Genomic DNA, 23,620 nt, shown 5'->3' on the forward strand with positions numbered 1-23,620 from the left:
AGTCCATTAGACTAACAGGTTAAATATTCTGAGCAGTATGTAGAATAATGTTTTATTTTATATTTTTTTAATCTGTGCCCATTAAACCTCCAATCCATTGATCATAAGTAGACCATGAATGTAATAATAGTTTGAGACATTCATTACAGTGTCAGGTTTCCTCATCCACAAAATGGAGCTGTTAATATTTGCCATAGAGGAATAATAATCCAGATTAACTGATGGTTAATGTGCTGAGTGCTCAGAGAAATTACCATTGTTGAGGAATGTTTCTTTGTTGAAGAACCAGTCCTTTAATTTGAAGCATTTTACACCCAAAGGACCCCTCAATTCAAAACAGAAATGATAGATTCAAATAATGCATAAGTCATATTTAGGGAAGAAGGAATCCTCAGTTCTGATGGTATGATCTTTCATATATACAGAACTGAAGAAAATTCCTAAGATGTATGACAAAGAAATCCCCAATAAATCCAAGTTCTGAGAGCCCCCCAAAAAAGGAGGTACAAGGCATTAAACTGTGAGGGTAATGAGGAATAGGCTGGTAGCAGTAGATGGAGGTGCTGCTGTAGGGGGGAAGTTCCTGAGCCACGCCATGAGTTGCAGGGCTATATTAAAGATAATTATCTTAGAGACAGGCTAAAGATAGTGAATACTATTGCAAAAGGAGTTAAGATGGAGAAAAACAAGAAATCAGCTGACATTGGACAGGAATCAGGACATGATATAACATTAGCCAGGGACTTGACCAGTTAGTGCTATGTATTTTGTGGTGACTATGGCTAATTGTCTTCGGCAAAATGCTGACTATCCTTGCTGAGTTGGACTACATGTCTTTTTGTTTGAGTTGTGTTTTTTATTTCCAAAACTAGAATAACCAATATCCTTATTGTGTTAGTCAAGACACAGGCAAAATAACATATAATACCTTAGATTCCCAAAGAATGCCCTAAAAAATACAGTAAAATAACCATTTGTTGCCTGAAATGTAAGACATACTAAAAAACAGAACGCATTCTCATCTGTACAACTAGATCATTAAAGAGACTATAATCAAGCCAAGAAAATGAACCTAATTTTAAGAAAATCCTCAAAATTATTGCTCTTTAGTCTATTAATACATTCATTGGTATCTTTCAATGTCTTCCAACTGTGGCTTCCACCAATATTAGGCTCTGACTGCCACAGGGCCTAAGCTATGCATAGGGTCTGTTGGGAGCATTGATACAAAGGGCTCTGCCTTCCCCAAAAGGAGTGAACTTTGTGGGGCTGGAATGGCTCCTATGCTTCTGGCAGCTGATGCCTGATGGGAGTCAGACATTCAAAGATGTGGCTATGGTCTTCACCCAGGAGGAGGGAAAACACTTGGGCTTTTCTTAGAAGGAGCTGTACAAAGATGTGATGTTAGAGAATAGGATTCTCTGCCTGGGTATTGCAGTTCCAAGCCAAATGTGATCTATAAGTTAGAAAGGAGGAGAAGCACCTTAGCAGAGAAGGTCTAAAGAAGCTACTGTTCAGTACTAGCTAGTTTTATTATTATTGCTTTAGTGATTAAGTTGGTGCCATGAGAGGATATAGACAAGCCAAAATCTACAAACATTCAAGTAGAGACAGCTAAGTGGTTCAGTGGATAGGGCACTGGACCTAGAGTCAAGAAGACCTGAATTCACACCTGTCCCCAGATGTGTGACCCTGAGCAAGTCACTTAATCTCTGCTACCTTAGTGTCCTCATGGGAAATGAGGATAATGATAGCACCTACCTCCCAGGGTTGTTGTGAGAATCAAGTAAGATAATATTGTTAAAGTGCTTTGCATGTTGCCAGGTACACATAGTAGGTACTTAATAAATACTTGTCTTCCTTTCTTTTTCTTCTTCCTTATTTCCTTTTTTCCTTCCTTGCTTCCTTTTCTAAAAATGCATCAGAAGGAACAATGATGAAGAAAACCAAAGAGAAACAGCTGTAAGGTCCATCCAGTCCAGAGCTGCCCAGGAAGACTGTCAGAAGCCTATGGAGGCTATGAACTAAGGCATGCTAGGAGAGGTAGAACCATAGCCCAATACAACACCTGGTCAGACTATGGCTAGGCGACAGTGGGGGATTGGCAGAGCACATCTTACTTCTTTCAGGACACCTGTTAACACAAAAATCATCCAGTTAGGGGATGACAGGTCTATAGCAAGAGACCAAACCAACTCCTTGTTGAGAATTGTGCAGAGAGAGAAACACAAGCAGCCAAGGCCTGAGCTGAATAACTAAGAGAATGAGCAAGAAGTCAGGAATTCCTGCAGATTGCAGGGCTAGTGCTAGTCATCATATCCATAACTATCCAGACTACAGAGGGAACAGGACCAAACAGGGCCTGGCCACTGCAGGAGTGAATGGAATCTGATCCAATTCAACAACTGAGGCAAGAGACATAAGTAAACAAGTAAGAACAAAACACACACACACACACACACACACACACACACACACACACACACATATACTGTGAGTCAAAAAAATATGAGTTACCAAGAGGTAAACCCAGAAGAGGAGAGAGTAAGTTCATAGCAAATTCAAGTTGAACCTCAGAGAAAAGAATGGTTTGGCCAGATCATTTCACTACAAGATAAGTCCACAAGACAAGAAATATTAGGCCAAATTAAAACATTGGAAAAATAAAAGAAAATGTAAGATATTTACTCTGCCCTGAGTTCAAATCCAGCTTCAGACACTTGACACTTAGTAGCTGTGTGACCCTGGGCAAGTCACTTAACCCTGATTGCCTCACCAAAAAAAAAAAAAAAAAGCTGCCCTGGAAAACAAGCCAAGGACAAAAATCTAGGAAGTATCAGCCACCCTGAAACCCATGATTAAAAAAAATTTCAAGAACCATATTTAAGAAATCATAAAAATAAAACTGCCCAGATCTATTAGAACCAGAGGACAAAATGAAAATACAAAGAATCTATTGGTCACCTCGTAAAAGAAACTCCAAATTGAGAATGCCTCGATTTGTCACAGCCAAAGTCCATAATTTTCAAGTCAAAGGAGGAAATGCAAGCAGCTAGAAAGAAAAAGACCAAGTGCCTAGAAACTATAATTAGAATCACACAAGACTTTGAAGCATTTACTTTAAAAGAGAGGAAATCTTGTAATACAATATTCCAAAAAGCAAAAGACACTGGCCTTCACAACCAAGAATAAAACCTGCAAAGCTGAGTATAATCCTACATTCAAATGGTGGATTGTAATGCGTATGTGTGTGATGGGGGCAAGTGGTCAGGTGAGAGGATGAAAAGGAGAGAAAAATTATGTAAGAACCAATGTTTAGGACCTGGCCTCAGTGAAGGGACCAGGGGTAGAGGAGTGGCATTATAGATTACTAGTGTTGGGCACATTCTGTTACTTTCATTACTTTCATTGTAAAGAGGGGGATAGAGAGTAAAAGGCGGGGAGGGCATAAAAGGATATGATTAAGGGAAACAATTCTCAATCATAACTAAATAGAATGAAATCATCCACAAAATTGAGGAGGGTAGCAGAATGGAACAAAAAGCAGAATCTAACACTATATACAAGAAGCACACTTGAAACAGATTCCTACAGACTTAAAATGAGTCAGAGCAGAATATTATACTTCCCCTCCCCCCGAAAAAAATAAACAGGGAGCAGTCATATCAGACAAGGCAAAAGCAAAAATAGATAAATGAGCAAACTATTTAAACTGTATATTAAACTATATATATGTATATTTAAACTATATTATACTTAAAAGCACTATAGATAATGTAATCATGTTGCATATATATGTTACACACATCAAATGGCATAGAATCTACATTTTAAAAAACTAATTAAAATACAGAGGGAAATATACAAAAAAAAATGAGTACTTCAACTGCCCTTTCAGATCCAGAAAAAATATAACAAATACATAAGAAAAATTAAGAACTGGAATTTCAAGAATAGTTAAATATCATAGATATCTGGTTGTTGCTGAATGGTACTTGAAATAATTATACATATTTCTTTCTGTAATTGGAACTTGTAGAAACATTGTGTTCCAAGCAATAAAAACTTCATAAGTACAGAGAAGCAGGACTATTAAGTACATTTTCACAAACTATGAAGCAATAAAATTATAATTCGTAAAGGGCTCTTAAAGAATTGATTCAACTTTGATGGAGACTATATAATTTAATCCTCAATAATTGGTGAGTCATAGAACAAATCATAGACACAATAGATATTTTCAGTAAAGAAAATGATTACACCAAGACAACATAGCAAAACTTTTGGGATGCAGCCAAAACAATCTTTAGGAGGAACTGCATATCTCTAAACACTTTGATCAATTAAAAAAGGTTGGAAAGAACAGGTCAGGAAATTGGATATACAACTACAAAAAATTAGAATAGCAACAAATAAAAAAATTAACAAAAAACTATAATTTCTGAAAATCAGAGAGAAGCAAAACTGAACACCAAGAAGCTCTTCAATTGATAAAACTAGGAGCACATTTTTAAAAAATCTAATAATATAGACAAATCTTTATCTAATGGGATGAAAATGTAAAAAATATTTTTAATATTTTAATTTAATTTAAATATTAAATAAAAATATTTTAAAATATTTAAAATAATCCAGAACAAATCAAGAGGGAATAAAGGAAATTATTAAATACAATTTTGCCTGATTATATGGCAAAAGCTTATAGCTTAAGTGAAATGATTATATTTATTAAATATGAAATCTCTAGGTAAACAAAGTAAGAAATAAATTATTTAAATAACCTGATCTCAGAAAAATAAATTGAAGGAGCTATAAATGAGCTCCCAAGCACAAAGGGTCTAGGATGAATTGGTTTTGTCAATGGATTCTATCAAACAGCTATTAACTTGATTTTACTTAAATTATTTACAAAAAATGTGAAAAATGGCATCCCTCCAAACTCTTTATATGAAATAAACATGGCCCTGATACCAAATCAAGGGAAAACATTTTTTTTAATTATATAGCAATGTCTTTATGAATATGGATGCTAAAAATGCTGAATAAAATATTAGCCGAGGCTACAGCAAAATTTTAAAAGGATTAGACATTATTATCAGTTTAGATTTATTTGAAAAATATAGGTTCAGTATTAAGAAAACTATAATAAAAACAATGGGAACAAGATTTTATCAATAGATGCAGAAAATTTTTTTGACAAAATACAATACACGTTACAAAACGCTAGGAAACATAGAAATAGATGGATCTTTCCTTAATATGGTCAACAGTCACCTATTCAAAACTATGAGATAGTATTATCTATAATGGAGAAATGCTAGAAGCCTTTAAATTTGATATAATGAAAATTGTCCATTTTGTCTTATATGATCAGGTTTAAATCAAAGATGTCTATTGTCATTATCATTTGATATTTGTATAGAAGTGCTACTTAAAGCAATAATGAGGGAAAATTGAAATAGGCAGAAAAAAGAAACAAAATTACCATTTTTGTAGATGATTACGCGGTTCACTAGGAAACCTAAGAGATTAAACAAGAAGAAAAAAATAGAAGTAATCAGTAAAGTAGTAGGATATAAAATAAATCCATAAAATTAATCAGCATTACAAACAAAGGCTATGCAGCCAAAATTACAAGGAAAGTATGAAACTGGGGTGGGGGTGGAGGTTGGATTTTACAGCAAGTTTCTCAATAAAGGTCTAATTTCTCAAATATGTAAAGAACTGAGACAAATTTATGAAAATTTCAGCCATTTCCCAATTAATATAAATGGTCAAAGAATATGAACTGTCAGTTTTCAGAAGAAGAAATCAAAGCTATTAAATAGCCATATGAAAAAATGCTCCAAATTACTAATAATTAGTGAAACGCAAATTAAAGGCACTCTGAGGTACTACCTTATATTTGTCATATTGGCTAACTTGACAGAAAAGGAAAATGACAAATGCTGAAGAAGATGTGGAAAAATAAGAATACTACTATACTGTTGGTGGAGTTGTGAAATGGTCCAAAAATTATGGAGAACAATTTGGAACTATGCCCAAAGAGATCAAGGACAGGGGGCTATAAAATTGTGTATATCCTTTGACCCATGAATACCACTACTAGGTCTGTATCCCAAAGAGATCAAAGAAAAAAGAAAAAAGACCCACATGTACAAAAATATTTATAGTAGCTCTTTTTATGGTGTCAAAAATTTGTACCCTGAGGGGATGCCCATCAATTGGAGAGTGGCTGAACAAGTTGTGGTTTATGATTGTGATGGACTAGTATTGTGCTGTAAGAAATGACAAACAGGATGGTTCCAGAGAAACCTAGGAAGTTTTTTTGTGAACTGATGGAAAGTTAAGTGAGCAGAACCAGGAAAATATTGTACAAAATGACAGCAATATGGAATTGATAATCAACTATGAAAGACTTAATCACTCTGATGAATATAATATCCATGATAATGCCAAAGGACTCATGATGAAAAATACTGTGCACCTCCAGAAAAAGAACTGATTAACCCTGAATACAGATTAAGACACATTTTTAAACTTTAATTCTCTTGCTTTTTTTGTAACATGGCTAATATGGAAATGTGTTTTATATAATTTTACATGTATATTGGGCATCCTATTGATTACCTTCTCAATGGGTGCATCTAGAAGGAAGAGAATTTGGAACTGAAAATAAAAATTTGAAAAAGTAAAATAAAACAACTTTTCTTTATATCACAAATAAAACCTAGCAGAAAGAGCAAAAAATAAATTCAAAATAACCCCATAGTGGATAAAATATCTACTTACCTAGACATACACAGGTATAACGTAGAATACAACTTCAAACCACTCTTAACAGAAATAAGAGACAAATAATTAGAGTGGAATTAATTGTTCATGACTGAATCATGCTAACATAATAAATGTGATACTACCCAAGTTAACTTAGAGATTCCATGCCATACATATCATATTACTCAAGAATTACTTTATAGTACCATACAAAACAATAACAAAATTCATTTGGAGGAGCAAAGAGTCAAGAATCTCCAGGAAAATAGTGAAAAGAAGTTGGGAGAAAGGGGAACAGGATCAAATAAGAAAATGCATATAAAGTATTGCAAACTAAAGTATAACATAAATATTATCCATAATAATACTAATTGTTGTTATTACCAGATCTCAAGCTATCCTACATATCAGTAATCATCAAAACAATTTGGTACTGGTTAAAAAACAGAGCAGTTGATCAATACGACAGATTAGATACATAACCAGAAGTAATTGAGCATAAAAGCACAGTGCTTGATCAAGCCACGGACCCCAGCTATTGTGTTAAGGGGTTCACTATTCCACAGAATTACTAGGACAATTAGAAAAAGGTCTGGGAAAAATTAGGTTTAGACTAGCATCTCACACTATACAACATTATAAACTATAAATGGGGACATGACCGAGATCTGAAAGGTCATATCATAAAAAATTAGAGGATCCGGGAAGGAGATAACCTTTCATATTAATGGATAGGGGAGTTCTTGATCAAATAAGAGATAGAAAGGATTATAAGAGATAAAATTGAAAAGCTTTAAAACAAGATCAATGAAGTCAGAATTGGGAAGGAAACAGTTACCAGGAAGGGGAGGAAGAACAACCATTTCAGCAGATTTCTCTGATAAAAATCTGATATCCAAGACAAGGAAAATTATATGTAGACAGGCACCATTCTCTATAAATAAGTGGTCAAAGGATATGTATAGTTATTTCTCAAGGGAAAAATTCCAAACTAACAACAATTATATATTTTAAAATGATCCAAATAACTCTAAGAGAAATATCAATTTAAAAACCTCTAAGGTTCCACTTCAAATTAAATTGCCAGAGATGACAGTAAAGGAAAATAACATTTGCTTGAGGAGCTGTGGGAAGAAAGGCACACTGATGAACTGTTAGTGGATATGTGAACTGCTTTAATCACACTAGAAAGTGATTTTGAACTATATCCCCAAAAGAACTATACCCCTAAAACTGTCAAAAAAATTTGACTCAGAAATACCACTACTCACCTTACCCTCCAAAAGATCAAGGATAGAGGGAAGTAATCCATATGTATGAAAGTATTTATAGTAGTGATTTTTGTTATAGCAAAGAATTGAAAGTAAATTGGAAGCTCATCAATTGGGTAATTGCTAAAGAAATTATGGCATGTGGATTTAATGGAATATTATCGTTCTATAAGGAATGCAAAAAGGGAAGGATTCAGAGAAATTTGTGAATGTATGAATGTTGAGGAGTACACTAAGCAGAACCAGGAAAGCCATTTATATATTCAGTACATAATTATAAAAGACAACAACTTTGAAAGACTGAAGAACTCAATGACCAGTTTTAATTCCAGATGACTGATGATAAATATCATTCACACCTGTTGGAGGAGAGGTCAGATGAACTGTCTTTAGAGAATAAGGTATATATATTTTTAGACAGAACCACAGTTTTGCTTACTTGTTACAAGGGAGAGATTTTATTTATTAAGGGGGCGGGGAAGAGTCAGACTGATGCAGTGGGAAGAGTGCTGAGTTCAAAGTCAGTGGACCTGTGTTCAAACCCCAGCTTTCTCATTTAATACCTGGACAAGTCATTTAAACTTTCTTGACTTCAGTTTCCTCAACTGAACTTGATGACCTCTAAGATCCTTTCCCATTATCAATCAATGAGTGTTATACTGGGGGTGAGGATAGTGAGAGTGATATGAAAAGTAGAAGAAAAAATAGAAAAATATTAATAAAACATTAAAAATATACAGAAGAGAGCAGAAGGAAGTTCACACAGACAAAAAAGGCTGTGTTGTAATTTCCATGTAGCATTTGCTGTATTCTTTTTTTTTTTTTAAAGAAGCTATGTATAGTAGATTCACAGTTTCTTTTGTATGGAATCCTTTGTTTCTATCCTTTGCATATGAAAATGTTCATATTCATTCAAAACAATCAAGTTTAAAGTTTTAAAAAAATCTTCCTTTAATATTGGCCATACTATGTTCTGTCTAGTAAAACTGGAAACCTATGAATATTCCACATGAAAGACATTTTCCAAGGGTGAATTTTAAATAAGATTCATATTGAACAGGCCACAGAAGGTTTGCAGAGTTACATTTGGTACATAATTTTAATGTTCATCTATAGCATTTCTATATAAAACATATGCTCCCTCTCTGAATATATATATATATATATATATATATATACACATAGATATAGATAGATAGATATATATTTAGTGAGGCAATTGGGGTTAAGTGACTTGCCCAGGGTCACACAGCTGGTAAGTGTCAAGTGTTTGGTCTGAGGCTGGATTTGAACTCAGGTCCTCCTGACTTCAGGGCCGGTGCTCTATTCACTGTGCCACCTACCTGCCCCCCCCCCCCCCCGAATATTAAGCCTGCTGCTGTATGCCGCACAGGAACACTTCAATATGCCATATAGTTATTTTCATGACCAGCACAATGCTGTGGAGTTTTTCTTTAATTTATACTTCTCTAACGACAGCCAAAGCCTGACTTATAAACATAGTAGTCATAAGCAGAGTGGCCCTGGCCCTGCTATAACCACTATAGCCTTCCTAACAGCTGGAGCCCTTGATTCCAACAATTGCTATAACCTTGATTTCAATTTTGACTGCGCTCTCCCTCCCATAGCTCTGTTTTCAGTACTACCACAGCTTTTTTCACCTCCTCCTGACCCTCCTTTCTCTTTGCTTCAGCCTCCTCAGTTGCCCCTAGAGCTGTACTAGAGCCACAAGTAAACTTCTTTCCACTGGACTTCCTTAATCTTTTATTACTTCTACCAACATTATGGAGCTGGAATCTTTTCTAAATGTGGAATCTTCTAAAAATCTTAGGATTTTTTTAAAAGGTGATGAATAAAAATCCTTTAGTCTTATTCATCTTTGGATACCTTGGGAGTTGGATAAATTCCAAAGTATCTACCAGATTTCCCCTCTAGGGGTTCAATTACCAACCATTCAACCAGGTCCAAAACATTGTCAACGTAAGATTCTCTCAAGAGTAATAATAAAAAAAAAATAAGAAAGAAAGAGGATCTATCCATACCAGAGCTCAAATTGTACTACAAAATGATAATCATTAAAATTATTTGGTTAAAAATAGAGAAGTTAATCAATGGAATAGTTTAGGTATATAACACATAGAAGCATATAAACACAATAGTGTAGTATTTGATAGGAAACAAGACCCCTTGTTACTAGGGGAAGAACTCAGTATCTGATAAAAAAAAACTGCTATGAAAATTGGACAGCAAAATGTCAAAAATTATGTATAGATACATCTCATACCATGTACCAACTTAAGCTTCAAATGGATACATGACAAATAAATGAGAAGAGTATGGAATCTATGTAGAGGGGGAAAATTCATGACTCAACAAATGATAGAAGATCACATAAGACAAAATGGACAATTTTCATCACATACAGTTTAAAAGTTTTTTTCACAAGCTAATATAATGTAGTTAAAAGAGGAACAAGTTGATGAAGGAAAAATTTTGCAACTAGTTTCTCTAATAAAGATTTCATTTCTAAAATATATAAGGAACTAATTCAAATTAGAAAACTGAGTAATTTTCTAATAGATAAATGGTCAGAGGATATGAGCAGGTAGTTCTCAAAGGAAGCTATCAATAACCATAGGAGAAAATGCTCTAAATCACTAATAATTCAGCCAATTCAAATTAAAGCAACTCTGGGAGATTGTATTTCATCACCATCAAAACAATGATGACAAAAGATGAAAATGTTAAATGTAGAATAGGCTCTGGGAAAATGGGCATTTTGATGCACATATTGATGATATGACTTGTTTCAGCCATTCTGGAAAGCAATTTTGAACTATGCCCCCCAAAGACACTGAACTATGCATATCATTTGATGCAGCAATCCCACTACTAAGCCTATTAGACATCAAGGATTTAAAAAAAAAAAGAGGAAAAGGACCCACCCATCTATACAAAAATATTTATAGCAGCCCTTTTTGTAGTAGCCAAAAAATTGAAAACTAAGGAAGATATCCTCCTATTGGGGAAAAACAAAACAAATTATGGTATATAAATGAAAAGGAATATTATTGTACTATAAGAAATTATGAAATAGACAATTTCAGAGCGAACTGGGAAGACCTCTATAAACTTATGCAGAGCAAAGTGAGCAAAACTAGGAGAAAATTTATTATATTGCAACATTATAGATTAAAAATATCATAGATATAGAACTTTAAAAACTCTTTTTTCCTATAATTATTGATTACTTGCATTTCTTCCTTTGAGGATACCTGTTCATATCTTTTAATAATTTATCTATTGACAAATGGCTCTTAGTTTTCTAATTTGAATCAGTTACTTATATATTTTAGAAATGAGACCTTTATCAGAGAAGCTTGTTGCAAAGATTTTTCTTCATTACTTGTTTCTATTTTAATTTTAACTAAAAACATGACAGATAAAGAACTCTAATCCAGATTAAATTAAATGCAATGATAAATCAGGAGGCCAGAAGATTGAAGATGAAATACTTTATTCACCTCCTGCCAGAAAGATAATGAACCAGATAAAATGGAGAAAGAGAGAGAGACAGAGAGAGAGAGAGAGAGAGAGAGAGAGAGAGAGAGAGAGACTGATTTTAAAGCATGGCTAATGTGGAAATTTATTTTGCTGTACTTATTTACGATGAGAGGTTTCTTTTGTTGTTGTTGTTCCATTCAATAGGAAAAGGTCAGTGGGATGGACAAATTACAAATGCACATAAAATTAAAGAAAGTTATCTAAAGAAAAAAGAAAGCATTCCTGAATCTTAGCATTTACATACTGAATTCTATAATCATAGTCAATGTTAACATTGATCAATATCATTAAAACATTTATATTTCTTACTTTTTATCTTATTTTACATTTCTTGATTTGTTTTCTCATTCTTAGGGTAATTATGCAGTAAGTGAGGAGGCTGATGAATGTATAAGGATAGTCCATTATACATTCAGGCTTGTATCCTTACACATATTACAAAATTAACCTTTCAGAGTTTCTTGATCACTTAGCATTTTTTCTGCTTTGATCATTTTTCTGTTTTTCCTGTATGTAAACCAATGTATGATAAAACTCATGAGATAGTTTTTTTATTTTGGTAATTCCTTTGGTAATTTTGATTACCACTGTTCTTGGTGGTATTTCTGTATTTATTGAGGTATTATGGTAAAAATCACTTGTTAGTTAAAAAAATAAAATTTTGATTTGGAAGTATTGTGAAAAAATGCTAACAGATTCTTTAGAGCAGTGAGTAGTACCAAATTCAAATAGAAACAGATCCCTGGGGGATGCATATTGACTTAGAAAATCAGTAGATAGAGCACTGGGCCCGGACTTAGGAAGACCTAAGTTCAAATCCACCCTCAGACACTTTCTAGATGTGTGGCCCTGGTTGAGTCACTTAACCTCTCATCACCTGACAAAATAGATCCACCGGATCCACTGGATAAGGAAATTGCAAACCACTCCAGTATCTTTGCCATGAAAACCTCAAATGAGGTCACAAAGGGTTGGACACAACTGAATAACGAAAGCATATTGTATTATATTCTTATTTATTTTATTAAATATTTTCCAATTACATTTTAATCTGGTTCAGTCACAATCAGGAGTCTTACTGGCCATTTGCAGAGGATAAGTTCATAACCTCTTGAGCTTCCTGTATTGTTAGGCTCAATCAATCAATTAGCAAGGATTTACTAATGAATTGCTGTGTGCTTGACACTGTGCTAGTTGCTGAGGATACAAGTACAATGAATGAAACAATCACTTCCCTCATGGAATTTATATTCTGAGGGGATCAGTCTTTATCTTGCAATTAACCATTTGATCAAAAAATGGTAAAAGCCTTTCAAGTCCTTTTTAGGCTGTGTCTTATTTGAGACTTCATAGAAAAATTTTTCCCCCTGGCTTTAGCAAAAGGATATTTACTAAGAAGATACAGCAAAAATAGAAGTACAATTATTTTCCCCCTACATCTGGGGCACAGTCTCTTTATCACCTTCATTCCTGGGGAGAATGAGTTCAACTTTAAAGTAGTTGTGACAGGAGGCAGAGCCAACATGGTGGGGTACAGGCAACAACCTAGCTGAAATCTCCCAATGTTCTCCTCCAAGCAACTTCAAAATAACACCCCCAAATTAAATTCTGGAGTGGCAGAGCCAGGAAAAAGTCAAGGTGAGACATTTTTCCAGCTTAAGATAACTTAGGAGGTTAGCGGAAGAGATCTATGACACCAAGATGGGAACTGGCCCAGAGCTCACAACAGGTCAGCACCAGCAGGGACTCTGGGAGATGGCTGTGACAGTGGCTGTGGCAGAATAGCAGCTTTGGGAGATCTCAACCCAGAGTCAGTAAGGGGGTTGGACAACTGGTCAGGAACCCTTTGCTGGCACTGGTTGCAAATAGTGCTAATTGGTAACTTTATTGCCCACAAGCCCTTCTGGATTGCAATTCCAGGCTGGAGTGGAGGGCTTGTGGTCAGTCTCAAGTGAGCTGGGCCTGGTTGCAGTTCTAGAGCCAAGAAGAGCTCTACTGCTTATGGTGGTAGGAGAGCAGGGGACCTGGGCATAGTCTCAGGGCCAAGAGGAACACTAGTGCTTATTGCTACAGAGGAACAAGGGCCCTTCCTGGGTATAGACCAGAAAGCAGACCAGGACAGCAATGACCACACCTTTCACCAGATCACACCGCTAGGAAACACTGAAAACTTGTAAACCCCAAGAACTATCTCTGAAAACAGCCTGGGGTTGAGACAGTGACTACCCCTCCCCAGGTGAGCAGAGCCCAACTTCAACATGACGTTTAAAGTCAAGAAATAGGCTGGGAAAAAGAGCAAAAAAAATAATTTTACCATAAAAAGCTAATATGAAATCAGGAAAGACCAAGACATGAACTCAGAAGAGGATAACAATGTAAAAACAGCTACAAGCAAATCCTTACAAAATGCTAATCAGACCCAAGTCCAACAAAAATACCTGGAAGAGTTAAAGAAAGAGATAAGATGGTAAATGGAAAGTTGGGAAAAGAAGTGAGAGTGATGCAAGAAAATTACGAAAAGAGCATCAACAGCTTGGTAAAAGAGGCACCAAAAATACTGAGGTAAATAATACTTAAAAAGCAAAATTGGCCGAATGGTAAAAAGGGGCACAAAAATACATTGAAGAGAACTCCTTAAAAAGAAGAATAGGGGGGCAGCCAGGTGGCGCAGTGGATAGAGCACTGGCCCTGGAATCAGGAGTACCTGAGTTCAAATCCGGCCTCAGACACATAACACTTACTAGCTGTGTGACCCTGGGCAAGTCACTGTTTAGCCAAGAAAAAAGAAGAAGAAGAAGAAGAAGAATAGGTTAAATGGAAAAGGAGGTGCAAAAATTCAGTGAAGAATTGACCAAATGAAAAAAAAGAGGTACAAAAGCTCACTGAAGAAAATAATTCCTTTAAAATGAGAATTGAGCAACTGGAAGCTAACAACTTCATGAGATATCAGAAAACAATAAAACAAAGTCAAATGAATGAAAAAATAAAAGAAAATATGAAATATCTCATCAAAAAGAACTGATCTAGAAAATAAATTGAAGAGAGATCATTTAAGAATTATTGAACTATCTGAAAGCCATCATCAAAAGAAGAGCCTAGACATCATATTTCAAGGAAATTTTTAAGGAAAACTGCTCTGATATCTTAGATCCAGAGGGTAAAATAGAAATTAGAAGAACACACTGATCACTTCCTGAAAGAGAGACCAAAATGAAAATCTTAGAACCAAATTCCAGAGCTCCCAAGTCAAGGGGAAAATACTTCAAGCAGCCAGAAAGAAACAATTCATATATTATGGAGCCACAGTCAGGATCACAAAAGATTTATCTGCTTCCTTGTTAAAGGAGTAGAGGACTTGGAATATGATATTCCAGAAGACAAAGGAACTAGGATTACAACCAAGAACAGTCTATCCAGCAAAACTGAATATAATCCTCTAGGAGAAAAAAAAATTGGGTATTTAATGAAATAGAGAACTTTCCAGCATTCCTGATGAAAAGACCAAAGCTGAATAGAAAATCTGACTTTCAAACACAAGACTCAAGAGAAGCATAAAAAGGTAAACATAAAAGAGTAATCATAAGAGACGCATAAAGTTAAACTGTTTCCATTCCTATATGGGAAACTGATACATGTAAGTCCTAAGAACTTTAACATTAATAGAGTGATTCGAAGGTGTCTACAGAGAGAGAGCATAAGTGTGAGTTAAACGTGTTGGGATGGTCTCTAAAAAATGTAGGGGTAAGAAAGATGCACTGGGAGAAGGGGGAAGGGAGATGTAGACTGGGGAAAATTTTCTCACATAAAAGAGGCATGCAAGGAAGAACTTTTAGAGTAGAGAAGAAAATGAGGAGCTGGCAGGCAATGCTTGAACCTTACTCTCGTCAGAATTGGTTCAAAGAAAAAAGAATATATATGTATGTAAGTATGTATGTAGGTAGATTTGTAGGTATACACACACTGAGTTGGGTACAGAAATCTATCTTACCCAATAGGGAAATAGGAGGGGAAGGGAATAAGAGATATGGGGGAGGGGATGATAAAAGAGAGGGTGGGTTAAGGAAGGTAGTGGGTAGAAACATAGAAGACTTTTGAGGAGGGATAGAACTTAAAAAGAGAGAAGGATCAATAGAAGACAGAGGTAGATACACAGTTAGAAATCATAAGTATGAATGTGAATGAGATGAGTTCACCCATAAAACAGAAATGGATAATAGAATGGATTCGAAACTAGAATCCAAGAATATGTTGTATACAAAAGACCCATTTAGGACAGAAAAATACGGAGTTGAAATGAAAGGCTAGAGCAGTGTCTATTATACTTAAGTTGAAGTGAAAAGGACGGGGGTGGCAATTATGATCTCAGACAAAGCAAAAGCAAAAATAAACCTCATTGAAAGAGATAATCAGGGAAATTACATTTCACTAAAAGGTACCATAGACAATGAAGTAATATCAAAAAATTTTACAGCAAGTCTCTATGAAAAAGGCCTCATTTCTCAAGTATATAGGGAACTGAGTCAAATTAAGAATAAGAGCCATTCCCCAGTTGATAAATGGTCAAAGGATATGAAGACAGTTTTCAGAAGAAGAAATCAAAGCTATTTATAGTCATATAAAAAAAATGTTCCAAATAACTATTGATTAGAGAAAGGCAAATTAAAACAACTCTGAGGTACCACCTCACACTTATCAGAAATGACAGTTGCTGGTGGGGATGAGGGAAAATATGGACATTAATGAATTGTTGGTGGAGTAGTGAACTGGTCCAACTATTCTGGAGAACAATCCAGAACTACGCCCAAAGAGTTATAAAACTGTGCATACTCTTTGATCCATCAAAACCACTACCCCAAACTGATCAAAGGAAAAGGAAAAGGACCTATATGTACAAAAATATTTATAGCAGTTATTTTTGTGGTGGCAAAGAATTGGAAATTGAGGGGATGATCATCAATTAAGGAATGGATGAACAAGTTGTGACATATGATTGTGGTGGAGTACTGTTGTGCTCTAAGAAATCATAAGGGGGGGTGGTTTCAGGAAAAAAAAAACATAGCAAGATCTATATAAACTGATGCAAAGTGAAGTGAGAAAAACCTGGAGTTTATTGTGCACAGTAACAGCTATGTTGTAATGATTAACTGTGAAAGACTTGACTGCTCTGATCAATGCAATTATCCAAGACAATTTCAAAGGACTCATAATGAAAAAATGCTATCCACCTTCAGAGAGAGAAATGTTGAACTCTGAGTACAAATTGAAGTATAATTTTCTCCCTTTCTTTATTTTTCTCATTTTTTTGTGATATGTTTATGGAAATGGTTTGTATGATTTCACATGTATAATTGATATATTTTTGCTTGCCTTCTCAGTAGGTGGAGAAGGTATGGGAGGGAAAGAATCTGGAACTCAAAATTAAAAAAGAAAAGAATGTTTAAATATGTAAATTATTTTTAAAAAGATAAAGTAGTTGCAACAAAGTCTTTTTCTTTCCAAGATTGCTTCCAACTATGGCACAGCTGATAAATGAGTCATCTTTGCAGTTTTGATCTACATCTATGACAGGTCAAGCAGATGGCTAGGGATTACATTCTGCTTAGCTGTACACAAAATCTGGCATGGATTCCGGCTCCCAAACCTCTGTTGGCTCCATTTTCTGACTTTTCACAAGGTTGGGCCTAGTTCACTCTTCTCTCCAAAAGCAGGAAAGAACAAGTACAAAAAGGTACAGAGCAGAGAACTGCATTCAAGGCCATTTGTGAGCCCAGGTAGGGGGATGAAGGCTTCAGGGCCTTTTCCTCACCCAAAGGCTTGCAACATATCTCCTCTACTTACAAATATTTCTCCTGCATCCTCTTTGTTCTTGCTGGTGTTGATGTGGTTTTGTTCATCCTTTTATGGTTCCTAGTCTCAGCCTTAGCTTTATGGCCACTCTTGGTGGCTCTCATTTTCATCAGCTCCTATTCTTCTACCATTTTGGATGTGGTATCTCTGGGACCTGGTGGCTGCAGGGAAGCACTTTTCAGCCCAGTGACATTCCCAGCTATGGACTCACCCAGACACCTGTCCTTTGCTTCTCTCCCCAAGGGGCTATGAAACATAGCTCCTGCTCCCCTCCCCACTCAACACCAGTGCTGTTCAGCTCCCCAGACAATGTATGTCTTTTGATAAAGCTATATTGCATTTTATATGTTGTTATGCATGGTCCTCACAGGAGAACTAGGAGTCTAGAGGATAAGTAAAAAAATGATGACCAATGTTTGTTGACCTGACAATGGAGTCAAATTCAGATATTCCCGGAGAGACTTATTTTGTGTTAATGTTTTTACATTCATTTTTAGAGAGAAAATATCTTGTGTCTATGTGTGTTTAAAAGCTGTGACCACATTATAGAATCGCAGATTCTGAGCTTGAAGGGACCTTTGAGACCATTATGCATAATGAAAACTTTAACTAAGTTTTTTTTTTAAAGAAAACCATTAGCCTCAGTCTTTATCACCATTCCCTTTCCCCCATGAACTCTTAGTCTTTACAAGTTATTGTGTGAATCTTTGTTATAAAAATGAAAGAAAATGGATGCAGTTGTCAATCAAGAGAACCCACAGATAATGGGCTCACACATAGTCAAGGTCATTGAATGAGGGTAAAACAAACTGTAGGAAATAGGATCTAGTAAAGAAATCATAATGTTTATATAACTGGCAAGCATTTTATGGGCTGGAGTAGAATCCCTACATTTAATCCAGTCACTAATTTTACAGTGAACAAATTTGGAATATCATAAGGGAAGATCTATTTTCCTCTACACTCCCCACCCTTCCAACTACTAGGTAAATGATGATTAAACTTAGCATATGACCTCTTTAGCCTATTACTAAGTTTAGTATATTTGTATAGAAGGAGAAATTTTGTTGATTTTGAAAATTACAAGTACTGAATATCTTGTTCCAATCTTAATGGGACTCTAGAAATTCTGCCCTTCGGACTTAGTCTGCAAGATCCCATGCTTCACTATCCCTGTGGCTTTGTTGCCCACTGTCTATCTGGGAGGAGTCCAGAGTTCAGTCTTAATTGATTTGAATTATAAATCAAGAATAATTTTCTTCACTGCCTTCTCTCACATTTCTCCCAACTATTTCTCCTTACCTCTTCTCTGCAGTATGTGAGTCAGTGGCAACAAAAGTACTAACTCTGCTTAAGAAGGGATGGTCTAAATATATGCAAATTATCTGTAAATCATATCCAAATATTTGTTATCTTGAAACCTATTTCAGAACAGAACGACATGCTCCTGCTGGATTGTGTAAGCCCTTGTTTGAGAATTAAACAAACTAGTTTTCTCCTAGGTCAAATGCTGAATGATTTTGTGGCCTTATCATTTCACTGCTCCATGCCTTTGCAATGGAAATATCTTTATAAGACCTTATCTCTGCTTCCTAGAGGAATATTTTGAGGACACTTCGATGAATTTCAAAACACTTAGTTAAGAAGCAAGAATAAGTATAAATATAAGAAGTAGTTTTAATGAGATAGCTAGGACCTCAGACATTTACTAGCTATGTGACTCTGGACAAGTCACTTAAACTCTCCTGGTTGTATGTTTCGATCTTCTTTGTCACCAAAGAAAGATTCTATGGTCTGACTCTTTTAGTGCTGCTTGCTCATGATCTCAGCCGATTACCTGAGTTATAAACTCTTTCTTAAGGTAGGGGTCTGCTTCCAGTGTGGAGAATGTACTGTCCAAGCTTTGGGGATTTTGTGCAGCTATTTTCAGAAATACTTCTAGGGACCTGTAAATTTTCAGTTTTTCCAAGGTGCTATGATCAAGGGTGAGGTTTTTACTCCTTTCCTGGCCTGTGGTGTGGTCTATGAATGACCACAAGCACTCTTTTCTACCTTGGAACTGCGGGGAGGATTCCCTCTCCACCACTACTACAAGCTCTACCATGCCAGCACTCCTCCTCATCCCAGGATTGCCACCCAGAACTGTAACTGAGATCCAAGCACGGGCAAAGCAAGAGAATCCTGCCTCAGCACCAGCAAAGAGATCTCTACAATCCTCCTCTGATCAGTCACTCAATTCCCCCTCAGTCTGTGGACCGAGCTCAAGAAGTAGCCACCACCCTGGTCCCCACGGGGACTGGGGCTGGGACCAAGTTTCTCTCTCACCTAGTCAAAGACTTTTCCTACTGACCTTCTAAGTGGTCTTGGGCATTTGTGGGTTGAGAAGTCTGGAAACCACCACAGCTGCCAGTGATTCAGTCCTCTGAGGACTGCTCCAGGATTGCTGAGGCCTGTTTTGCTTGTGCGCCCATGCCAAACTGCATTCCTCTCCCCACCCAGCGCAATATACCTTTCCAATCAACCATCTAGGTTGTCTTGGGCTGGAAATTTGTTTCACTCTTTTTGCGAGTTCTGCTGCTTTAGAATTTATTTAGAGCTGTTTTTTCAGGTATTTGGAGGGGTTTGGGGGAGAGCTCAAGCAAGTCACTGCTTTTATACTGCCATCTTGGCTCCATCCCTTAAACTCTCTTTTCCTCAGTTTCCTTATCTGTAAAACAAGGGTAATAGTAGCATCTACCTCCCAGGGTTGCTGTAAGGATAAAATGATATAATATTTGTAAAGCACTTTGCAAAACTTAAAATGCTGTATAAATGTTAGCTATTATTGGTAATGCACTGTTAGATGACGAAATCGCCTCTGGGTTAGGTGGTTCGAATTGAATAGTTCATCATAATTTAATTAGAATTAACTGAGTTGGGAATAGTAAAACTTTACTTTTCCTCTCATTAAATTTCATAAAGCTGGACAAGGCCTCAGAGTTCATGTAGGATAAACCTACCCAAAGCATCACTCCCATATGCAACAGTCTTACAGTGGTCATTCTAGCTTTGCTAGATTCTTACAGTGATGGGGAACTTCCTAGCTCAATGAGGAATTTTTTGGAAAATCTGCTAGTCTGCTTTCTACCCACTTTTATTTCTATGATTTCCCATACCTTTTAATAGTTTTCCTGTAAACTACACCTTTAGCTGCTGCCATGATTATGGTACCTTCAGGCTCTTTGACTCTCGTGTTTCATTTCAATAGAAATTTCTCCAATAACAGCTATTCCTTAGGGGAATTTTTTCAAGTTGGAAAAGAAGTTGAGGAATTTCAAGAAAGGAAATGCATATGTAACAGTGACTACATGCCCCCCTTCCCCTCACTGACTGAAGGCCAGGTATGTCACACTTCACGTTCCTCTAAGGTTCTCTGGTACGCTTAGGGAAGTGGGGTGGGGTCTTTCATCTTTGCCATTGACTCAGGCACCAACCAATTGTGTTCCTCCAATTTTAGGTGTACAAGCAATTTGACAAGGTCACTCAGTAACTTCCTGTTAAGTTAAGAGAAGCCAGGCTGCTATATTCCCAGTACTGATCTTACCTAATACAATACTACCCTCCCTCCACCATGAAAAAAAGGAAGAATTTTTTTTTAATTAAGAATTTTTAGCACATTTGCTTTCATTTACCACAGTCAGAGTACTGGGGAGGAGGAGGAAGGTCAATGCCAGAGTTTTGATATTTATTAAAATTCTTATTTGACACAAAGAGAAATAGTTTGGTGTAATAGAGAGTTGACCTTGAGACTAAGAAGACCTTGGTTCCATTCCTACCTCTGACATAAACTGTCTGTGTGACCCTGTGCAAGTAACTTAACCTCTCAGTGATTTAAGCAACTCTCTGAGATTGTAACTTGCAGAGGGGGTATCAGGCTACATTGGCTGAGAAAACTCTTTAGTGGGAGCTCCATAAGCCAATGAAATCAAGGAGATAGTGCTATTCCTATTTTCTAGAACTTTATTCCCTTCCACCCATGTGGGTTTTGATAACAAACAGTAAATTATTTTCCAGGTAGGTCCCATGATACCAGACCCTCATGGAAAATCTTAATTTTTTTTCATCTTATAGGTCAAAGTAAAAAAACAAAACAAAAAAAAACAAAAACAAAGCAAAAAAAAACAAAAACAAAAAAACAACACTACAAATTCCTTTTACCTTGAAAGACAAGAGTATGTTTAACATGATGAGAATCTATGGAAATGCTGTCTGCCAATGCAGATGGGAGTTTGCTTGGTCATTCAAAACATTTAGCCTAAGATCAGACAAGAAGAGACTGGCTTTCTCATTAAACAGCTCTAATTGCCTGGGCTAATGTACTTGTTCTTGTGGATTGAGTTACTAATGTTCTTTACAAGGTGAGGGTTCCCTTTCCTAAGGTTAGAGGCTTGCTACTCACTTATTTATTGAAATTAAATCTTTCCTCATATTTAATCCATCCTTCAGAGCTGGTAATTATCTGGAGGTAAAAACATACTGCTATTTCTTTTATTCATTTAATTATTAATTGGCAAGGGATGAAGAAATTGTGTTTTTTTTTTAATTTCCATAGGATCATATGAAAGGGACTTTGAAGGTTATCTAATGTAATTCCTTAATTTTACAGATGGGGAAACTAAGGAAGCTAAATTGTCCAAGTCTACACAGGTAGTAAGCATCAGAGATGGGATTTGAAGTCCTCAGTCAATGCCTTTTTCACCGTACCACATATCTCCCTAAGTACTCACCTCCAGTGAAATTTAAATTATCTTTTATTTACCAGACTGGGGAGTTTAACTGAAGTTAAATTCAGATGAATAAAAAAAATAAACTACTAGTAATCAAATGATTCCTGTTCAGTAATTGCAAATGATTAAATATGAGCTCCATTGTTAGCTATGGAAGATAAGGATTGAAATTATAAGATTCTTTGGAGGCTGAATCACAAGAAAATAAATCATGTGTACTAGACAAATCTGCATATATGTAATGTACATATACATGTATGTATGTTCATATAATTTTATGTATGTGTGTAGGCATATAAACAATATTATATTATAACATCATGGTATTATTTTATAATTATATTATAAATGTGTATTTATATAAATATACATTTATTTTATATATTTATGTATAAATATATATATTTATATTATATATAACATAATACTGTTATATATAAATACATGTTTATATATTATTTGTATAAATGTTTATATAAATATATGAGAGAAGGAACAATTTAAGTGACATATTAACATAAAGAGGAAAAATTTTTCAAAGACCAGATTTTAATATCTTTTGCTATGAATTTATTTTTCTTGGATTATGTACATTTCTTATCTTATTGACATGTAATGGGGAATTGTGGTTACCAATGTAGCGTAAAGAAGAAAAACATTTCAAACACAAGATTTTAATATCTTTCTCTATAAATTGATTTTCCTTGGATTATATACATTTCTGATCTTACTGGCATATAATGGGGAATTGTGATGTGATGGTAGAATGGTTCTGTCCTAAAGAGAGTCTTAGACACCTTCTAAAATCAATTGAAAGGAGCCTTTCAGATGAAAGGTTCCATGTCATTTCTGAGCTTTGAAGCTTTAGTGATTTAGTTAAGAGTCTTTATGTTTGCTTAGCTCTTTTTTCCCCCCAGTGGTATACTTCAGAGGTATCAAACAGTCCCACAGTCTCTCAACACTCCTACATTGGGTCACAAGATTAAAATGAAATTAGGATTTATTTAACACTATAAATAAAAACACAGTAGAACATAGATAGTATGTGGTTCTCAAACTAGATCAATGTGTAATCAGCAGTGACCCTTAACTGTAGTTTAGTGGTCCCCATTTCTAGATGAGTTTGATACCACTCATTCATATCATTTTTACCATTCCAGAAGTTTGATAATTTAGACTTGTCAAAACATGGTTAACCAAAATTTAAATAAGTTAAAAATATGTTGAAATTTGACAGCCAGTCCCTGAAGCTATAGTGCATTTATTTGTTTATCTTCAGATCAGGTGATTCATATATGACTGAATAAGACACTTCATTCAGTTGTTTTTCAGTCATGTCCAATTCTTCATGACCTCATTTGGTGGTTTGTTTTGTTTTTGTTTTTTTTTGGCAAA

This window comes from Vombatus ursinus, unplaced genomic scaffold (genome assembly GCF_900497805.2).
Source record: "Vombatus ursinus unplaced genomic scaffold, bare-nosed wombat genome assembly UNPS02014893.1, whole genome shotgun sequence".
NCBI lineage: Eukaryota > Metazoa > Chordata > Mammalia > Diprotodontia > Vombatidae > Vombatus > Vombatus ursinus.